This window comes from Marmota marmota, unplaced genomic scaffold (assembly GCF_001458135.2).
Source record: "Marmota marmota marmota unplaced genomic scaffold, marMar, whole genome shotgun sequence".
In the NCBI taxonomy this organism is placed as follows: domain Eukaryota; kingdom Metazoa; phylum Chordata; class Mammalia; order Rodentia; family Sciuridae; genus Marmota; species Marmota marmota.
In genome coordinates, this window is record NW_025999863.1 from 4,115,436 (window position 1) to 4,124,540 (window position 9,105).

At 46.2% G+C, this 9,105-nt stretch overlaps 1 pseudogene; it reads right to left on the minus strand.

The window, feature by feature from the left end:
* LOC107157466 overlaps window positions 1-1,155 on the minus strand; it is a 2,766-nt pseudogene extending 1,611 nt beyond the window's left edge.
* Window positions 1,156-9,105: the final 7,950 nt, after the last annotated feature.

A 9,105-nucleotide genomic window follows, 5' to 3' on the forward strand; every position in this document is an offset into this window, starting at 1 on the left:
CCCGCCTCCTCGGCCGCCGCCGCCCAGGACCCACGGACCACAGCCCCGGTCCGACTCGCGCGGTGCCGCCCAATTTGTAGGTTTTTTTATTTTTATTTTTTAAGGAAATAGGTAATGAATTCTTTGTTTTTAGTCCCCAAATAAGTTCACCGTCCCTGGAGGCTTTCGGTGTGGCGCTCTGAGTTGGCAATATTGCCTCCAAGAAATCCCTGTTCTTTGTGTTCTGGAAAACAGCGACAGCCCGAAACTGCCGTGGCCTGTGTGACCCAGGTGAGACTCAGGTGGAGGGGCTCCCCCAGACTCACAGCCTGCCTCCTAGGGGGAGCCAACTGCCAGTCCTGCTGGCCCTGGTTAGGTCTCTCTCCTCCCAGACCCCCAGCTTTGGCCCACCCTGGCCAGAGCCAGCTCACAGCCCCTCCCAAGGACAGGCTGGGCTCAGTCCAATCCTCCCTCCAGGGTCTCACCGCAGATCTTGGCCCCTTCCGTGCACACCCCTCTTTTTAGCTTTGTTTCTCTATATCTAAGAAAAACTTTGCACAAGGAGTGAGATGCCTGCAGACCTCAATCTGCCCTCTGGTCCTGACAGGGTTGCATTGAATTCCCAAATCCCCTTGCAAACATTTTTTTTGTGTGTGTGTGTGTGTGCTGGGATCCACCAAGGGCCTGCAGCTCACTAGGCAAGAAGTCTACCAGTGAGCACCATCCACCTTAAAAAAAAAAAAAAAACCCAAAAAACCATACACACCAAAAGCTTACGGAGTGGATTGTGATGTGTTGACGTGTGATACATAAGAACTAGCCACAGAGAGGCCAGCTAATGTTGCCAGCTAATGTGAATCACTATCTTGGAATTTTCACTATCTTGGAATTTCTGCCTTAATTAGAATCGACCCTTTATCCTGGGCATGACATATTTTTTAAAGTTGAAGCTCCTCCTTCTTGGGGTATCCACTTTTGGATTGTCTCTTGGGGCTGAGCTTCCTTTTGTTTCTTTGTTTCTCCTGTTCTTACTGGTGCATGCCTGGTTCATTGTTCCACATCCACAGGTGCACACCAGGTAGCCGCGACTCGGTCAGTGTCAGCCCTTGCCTCCTCTCTTACCTCTCTCGGGGTCCCTTTCCTCCACCCACTGGTTCCCCCTCCATTCCCGTCCATCACTTCCAGGTCTTTTCCTTGTCCCTCTCCTGCTTCCACATCTGAGAGGAAATGAGGACCCTTGACAGAATTTCTGAACTTGGCTTATTTAGTGTAACACAACATTCTCAAACTCCATCCATTTTCCTGAAAATGACATGATTTTATTTTTTTTCTTGAACACTGAATAAAACTCCATTGTGTATTTTTTAAAAAAATATTTATTTTTTTTAGTTGTAGTTGGACACAATACCTTTATTTTATTCATATATTTCTTAAATATTTATTTTTTAGTTTTAGGTGGACACAATATCTTTATTTTATTTTTATGTGGTGCTGAGGATCGAACCCAGGGTCTCGCATGTACAAGGCGAGTGCTCTACCACTGAGCCACAACCTCAGCCCCTCTGTTGTGTATTTATACCATTTTTTAAATTATTATTACTTTATTATTTTTTGTACCACTTTTTTTGTATCCATTCATCCATCAGTGATTTTGGCTTAGGGCCAGATACTGGGTATTGAGGATCATTATATTAGGCATTTTTGCATAAGAACCCTTTTCTTTTTAGGTTCTTTTGGTGGTTGTGTATGGACAGTGTGCCTTTATTTTATTTGTTTTTATGTGGTGCTGGGGATCGAACCCAGTGCCTCACTCATGCTAGGCAAATGATCTACCACTGAGCTACAGCCCAAGCCTTTTTTTAAAAAAATAGTCTTTAGCTTTATTTCCTGTGGGTAAGACTGACACAAGTGTACATCATAAGTTTTAGTTTTTAAAAAGCTATGTTTTTAAAAATGTCCATGTAAGACTGTGCTCAGGCTATACTCTACTACCAGGGGTTTAAGCCCAAGTTGGACAAAACTGACCTTGTTCCTACCTACTCAAGAGTTAGCTGCGATTTGTCAGGGATCACTCTTGGGGACTTATGAGAAGCCTCTTGGTTCCAAGTAGGGCCATCTGTCCTAGGATGGGTCAAGGTCTTGCTGACCGTATGTAGCTTCTCTTGGAAGCATCAGGGACATTTCTGTTTCCAATGACCTCCTCTTTGCAGAATGTGCACTGGTTGGCTTCCTGCTCTCTAGGGTCTCTTCTCCACCTCATTGATGAGTAGATCGGGTGACTCAGCAGAGTCTAGAGAAGTCCCATGATTCCCTGAGTTCCAGCTGAGCTTAGAGGGCAAGGGCCAAAATATTGGCCGACTTTTTCCTCAGCCCTTTTACTTTCTTGACTTGGGTCTCCAAGTTTTTTGGTTCTAAACATCCAGAAAGCCAGTCTTAAAGAGGGAGTAATAGGTTATAACTTTAATATCTATAATTGTACAGTTATCCTTCTTATTTAATTGGGGTTAATATTAGTACTGGAAGTCAGCATTATATACTATCTCTCCTGTAGGTGATGGCTTATTATCTCAAATTAACTTTTTTTCCCCCCCCCCCTAACAGCTGCACCTCTGGAAACACTAACAGGCAACAGTTACAAAGTCTGCAAGAAGAATACAAAATGAAATTAACAGAGCAAAAACTTATTTAGTTTAGTAATAGCTATGAACCAAGAAAAATGAATTTTATGATCTTGAACCTTTACTTAGTTATACATTGTACCTCCTGTCTGAGATCACAGCCATTTTTACAACAAAAAATCAATCTTTTGAACACAACTTTAAATGAGTTCAAGTCTAGCCTATTTAGGGGCCATTCTAACACGGAGGAAGGTGGGAGGCAGAGCCTTGTCTCAGGTGAGGCAGGCTCTTGACAAGTAGCGCAATACAATGTTACATCTGAAATACGAATCAAAGAAAGGCTAAGAGAGCTTTTAATTTTCTTTTTGTGGAAAAAGTGGCAGAATGCTTCCATGCTTTACAATGTCACTTTTAAACTGGTCAGGATCTCCTTATTATCTTTTTTTTTTTTTTTTAATTTAGTTGTAGGTAGACACAATACCTTTATTTTATTTGTTTATTTTGGTCCTGGGAATCAAACCCAGTGCCTCATACATGCTAGGCAAGTGCTCTCCCATGGAGCCACAACCCCAGCCTTCCTTATTATCTTTTAAAAATGCATTTAAGGGACTGGGGTTATGGCTCAGTGGTAGAGCACTCGCCTAGCAGGGCAAGGCCCTGGGTTCGATCCTCAGCACCACATAAAAATAAATAAATTAACTAATTAAAGGTATTGTATCCAACTACAACTAAAAAATAAATATTAAAAAATGCATTTAAGTTCCAATTTAGTGTGAAGAGTAACACAAAATTGTATATATAACTTGTTGACAATAGGTTACTTTAGCCAGTTATAAAACATGAAATGACATGAATAAATATCAACCAAATTTGTTATTTTTATACAAATTTGAAACAAAAAAAATTTTTTTAGTTGTAAATGGACCCATACTTTTATTTTATTTATTTACTTTTATGTGGTGCTGAGAATTGAACCCAGTGCCTCTGCCACTGAGCCCCAAATTTGAAATCTTTGTTACACACAATTTTAGTTTGGAGAGTACTAACTTGGCAAAGTGTTCTCCTAAGCTTTACATTTCACTGTCTTTAACTTTTAAAATACAATTTAGAATCCAGTGTGTACGGTAACAATAATCACAGGGTCTGTATGGGAAAACGAAAAGCAAAGAATAACCTTAAATCTCTTATACATTCAGGAAACAGTGTTAGTGATCAGAAATTGACTTAGTCAAAGCCCACAGATACAAGGCAGGTCTTTAAACATTTACATAACACTTGGACAAGGCTCAGGCAGATACAGTTCTCAGATGCACACATATTCCTAGTCACATATATTTTGGGTTTCAACAATATTGTTATAACCTAAATAACAGTTGTTTGTTTAACCAGTTACAAAGTAATCATTTAAGAATTTAAAACAGGAACACACCTTAATTTCTTTAAGACTTAGTTTCACCAAGAATTAAACCTGACAAATACAAGAAAATTATCTTGATAAGAGTACATCAATGTTTCAGACTTTGTTTTATGCCAGTACATTAAATTTCAAATAAATCAGACATTTTGAAATTTACCTTTAACTTACTCAGACTTTTTTTTTTTATCACTTCCTCAGAACTTTTTGTCACTTGTAGGAAACTTTTTGTCACACAAACCTTCTCCCTTTCCTTTTCCCATCACAAACCTTATATCTAATTTCCCATCACAAAACATCTTACATCTCTTTCTTGCCTTTTAAATTTACAATTTGAAAACAATCTTTATGAAATTTTAAATTTAGACAAATGACTCCATTTTAATAAGATGAAATACTTTGTTACTTACAGTGCTCTAATTGAAACTCAATTGGAATTTTTGGGACCTTTTTAGAATTGTGAAACAGACCTTACGGATGTTATCTGTGCATTTAATTCACATAACCGATTTTATCCCAAGACAGGGTTGGAGAAGGGTGGGTACTATTTTAGCAAGATCCACTTTCCTTCCAGTAATGAAGCTCCTCTTGCCAAATGGAGACTTGTCAGATCTTAAAAGGAGTGACAGTTCTTTTCAGGTCATAGACTAACAGTGCTGGAACGAATTGTCACACCCCCCAGGGGCAAAAGGGGCTGGAAGGCAGGGGAGAGGCCAGGTTCTCTCTGGCCACTTTTTACAGCCAGAAACACCATCCAGGCAGCATGCCGAGCGAGCATTTATCCCAACTGTGCCCGATCCATCAGTCAGGGACTCACCCCCGCTGTCCACCTGACACCGCACTCCAAGCACATCCAGGTACTCCCCTGGCCAGCCGTCCTCGCACAGACGTGACTCCCCAGGCACGCCCTGCCAAACATGCACTCCAGCCGCCCAGCTGGCCTGGCACCTCTGTCAATCATCAGGGCACCCTGCTGCCCTCCCTCCAGGCACTACACAGCCTCACCCAGGGCACTTCCAACTAAGTGCCTCAGCCCGGGCACTTCCAAGTGCCTTAGCCTGAGACACCCGCCACCCCCGCTGCCCTCCCATCTGGCACCTCCTGGTGCCCTCCCCTCTAGGCTCTGCCCTAACCCTCCCCCTCACCGCGGCTCTCCCCTCTGGCACCTCTTGGTCCCTTCCCTCCAGGCACTACACAGCCTCACCCCAGGGCACTTCCAATTGCCCCACCCTGTGACAATTCAAAGTGCCATGGTCTGGCACACTTAAGAGTGGCGCGCCTGCGACTCTTACAAAGTGCCTCACCTGCGACTCTTACAAAGTGCTTCAACCTGTGACACTTCAAGGGCTTCTCCTTGCGACACTCAGTGCTTCACCCTGAGACACTTCAATGCTTCATCCTGCGACACTCAGTGCTTCATCCTGGGACACTCAGTGCTTCATCCTGGGACACTCAAGTGCTTCATCCTGGGACACTCAGTGCTTCATCCTGCGACACTCAGTGCTTCACCCTGGGACACTCAGTGCTTCACCCTGGGACACTTCCAAGTGCCTCATCCTGAGGGACTCCCCGTGCCCTCCCCTCTGGCACCCCCTTGCTGCCTGCCCAGCCCAGCCCTTCCCTGCCTGCCCCCCTGCACTCCTTCGAGGTCCACCCGCTCTGGAACCCTGTGTGCGGGTCCTAGCACTCCTCTCTGGTTTGTCCCTTACACTCCTGCCCTCTGGCACTGCTGCTGGCCTGCTGGCTTGGTGCCCCAGTGGGCAGGGGAAAGAGGGACAGTTTGGAAGTCTGTAGGAAGTGACTCAGAGACAGAATAAATGGACAGTGGTCAAAACAAACAAAAGAGGAGACCCAGAGGAGGACTCTACTGGAACTGTCAGTCTAACCCCAGAAAGGGGCTGGCACCCTCAGGCCAGAGGGCGAGCAGCTGGGTGGGCTTTGGGGGCCACTAAACCAAAGTGAGCTGGGAGGACAGTCCAGCTCTCCTTCCCTCACAGCAAATAGCAGCGGGGACGACATTGAGAAGGAGGTGTGTGGGCAAAGTGTCCACTCAGGCTTGTTCAGTCATTGTCACAACAGACAACCCCAGAACCCCGCCTCTCAAGAGAGAGTCAGAAAACCCCAATCCTCTGCCTTGAGTTTCTGGGGACCACTCGAGTGCCAGGGCTCCCTGGCAGCGGGGCAGAGCTTGCCGGGACTGGTGGTGTCCGCTGTGATCTCCTGGGGCCCCCAGCATCAGGCTGCCCACATGGCTCCCTCTGTGGTCAGCTTTCCACTGCCCGCTGAGAAACAGCACTTTCCAAACACCCAGAGGCTGTGCCCGCTCTGGGTCAGCTTCGCTCAGGCGGCTTTTCTGTTCTGCAGCGTTTGGGGGGCCCTGTTTGTCCACTGCGTCTCTCTGTGTGTCGTCCCTCCCCTCTGTGTGGACCAGCACAGCCACTGCCATCGCAGCAGCTCGGCTCCCAGGTGCTCCTCTGGGTCTCAGTTCTGTGCAGCCGTTTCTGAGTCTTTGAGAGACTCAGGGTCAACAGTGAACTGTCAACAGGGTTCCCTCTTTCTCCTGCCTCTCTGGGAAGCAGCACTAGTCCTGCTGCTGGAATTCCCAGCCACAGAAAACCCGGAATGCAGTCTCCCTCTAATCCATCATCTTGAATTCAGATTTTTAAATTTTATTTTAGAACTTTTTCTTTATACACTGCTTTTATTAGTGTATTATGATGACACATAACAGTGGGGTTAATTTGCCTAATACATGCAAAGCCCTGTGTTCAACTTCCAGTACAGCAACAAACCAAACCCAGACTGAAATCCTTTGACTCAAGCCTTTACTAAGTGAAAGACCCACGGATTCCCTGTCCAAGAAAGACGCACGAGGCACTGGCTGCAAAAGCAAGAGGCGATTTATTGATACACAGGCGCCTGCGGGTGCTCAGCGAAACCTCAGCCGGAGCTTTGGTGAACTGGCACACCGGGCGTTGGGGTACAGGTTTTTTATAGGGTCAAGGGGCAGGTTTCGCGCGCGCGGTGAGCAACAGGTTTTTTATTGGTGATTTTGAACCCAACATACAGGTTACCTAAAGGGTAAAGTTATTTTTCATTTTATGTTCCTGGAATTACACCATATGACAGTTACATATGAGCACTCTGATTTTTCTATTCCTGCTTATTAGCCCCTGTTTAGTCAGGCATGCCCTGGAATCTATTCTTCTGCTCTTTCTCAACCATCCTGTTTTTTTTCTCTTTTAATCGGTTACACTTAACTGATTTCAAAAGCACTTCTGGTGCCTGCGCAGGTTTGTGACATGGCCTGGTTATTCTGTAACTAAGCCTCGGGGTTACTGGGCTAGGGTCTTTCACTAAGGACAGATTTTTTTTTTTTTTTTTTTTTGGCACAGGGGAATGACCCAGAGCCCTGTAAGCCCTGAGCCACATCCACAGTCCTTTTTATTTTCCCTTTTGAGGCAGGGTCTCACTGAGTAGCTTAGGGTCTCACTAAGTTGCTGAGTCTGGCTTTGAACTTGTGATCCTCCTGCCTCAGGCCCCTCCCCGCAACCCAGGGAGCTGCTGGAATTCAGGCATGCACCACTGCAGCTCCAGCACTGATAATGTCACCTACACCTTCTTTGGTATGCACTCCCCATAAAGAGATGATGCAAGTTCACAGAGGTGGATGTGAAAATAACCACGTAACTCACATGAGCAAAAACACACATGTGCACACGGAGGACTGAGGCCGAGTGTGCGGAGCAGGCTGCTCTGGGTGTGTGCATGTTTGCACCTTGTATTCAAGTCCAGATGGCCTGGAAGCTAAAGCAAGCTCTGGCATGCCTGGGCTTGTCCCCTGCGCCAGGAAGTACAAACCCTGTCTGGGCCTATTTGCATAACGAAAATATGGTGAATCCCCCACAGCACACAGTGCTAATCTTAGGAGGGTAAGATGCACCCTGTGATGTAATATGATGTCGGGAGAGGAGAGAAGTCTGCCCCTGGTCTGCCATTGTATTTTTATTAAATTTCTCTAGGTCTTGTGCGACCCCTATGGGGAACTCCAGCAAATATGACAAAGAGTGAGAATAGAGACAGGGACTCCCAGGTGCACAGTGCTGCCCACCATAGCCAAGCGTGTGTTAGTTGACTGCCTAAGGACAGTGTGGTTTGTACACATTGTGGGACATTGTTGGCCAGACAGTGAGACTGGCATCACCAGGGGAGAAGTTCCCATAGTAACCCACCTTAAGGTGTCCTTCCTTTCCTTTCGTTTCAGCTAAAACCTTTTGGAAAAGCTTATGAAGAAACACCTCCAAGCAATGAGGCGCCCAGACTTCCTGTCTTAAGGAATCTGGTTCAGGGCAGCACTGAAGCAGGCATCCAGTGTTGAGAGCCACAGCCAAAGGGGCCCCAGCAAACTCCTAGCTGCCAGCAAACTTCCAGCTGCCAGCTGATGATTGGCTCACAGCGGCCCCAGCAAACTTCTAGCTGCCAACTGATTGGCTCCTCTGCGGTGATGCTCATTGGGCTGTTTCCCCGCCCTTTCAGACCACCGAGCTGCTCATTGGGGGACTTTTTTTGGCTCTGCCCACACGACCCAGCCAATCGGCCTCAAGAGTAGGAGGAGTGGGGGGTTGAGAGGCTTGTGGGAAGCTGGTGGTGGCAGTTGGGCTCTGAGGGTTTTTCCTGAGGAGCTGTGTGGTGTGGTGTGTGTGTTCTAAAAATAAAGTTCATTTCCTTTGACAAGTGGCTCCTGAATTGTGCCCAGCCAGACTGTGGCATTTGGTGGGCCGCATGGGGAACCACTGAGGGTAAGTGATAAGGTAAACTGCTCGCCCCTGAGGGCAGGGCGAGAGGATGGGGAGCCATTTTAAGATTCTTCTTTCATTTTGTTTCGCTTTTGTTTTAAGTTGCCTGTCCCTGGAGATGAGTGAGACGGAAGAAAAACCGCTCACATCTGACGAACAGATAGGGAGAAAGGACGGATGGACATTTCAGGAGGATAGAAAGGCTGATATAATGATTTTTTGTTGTTCCATTTTTGTTTCATTCTGTCTCGGTTTTGTTTGGCGTCATCTTGTTGGGTTGTATTATAGTAGAAATATG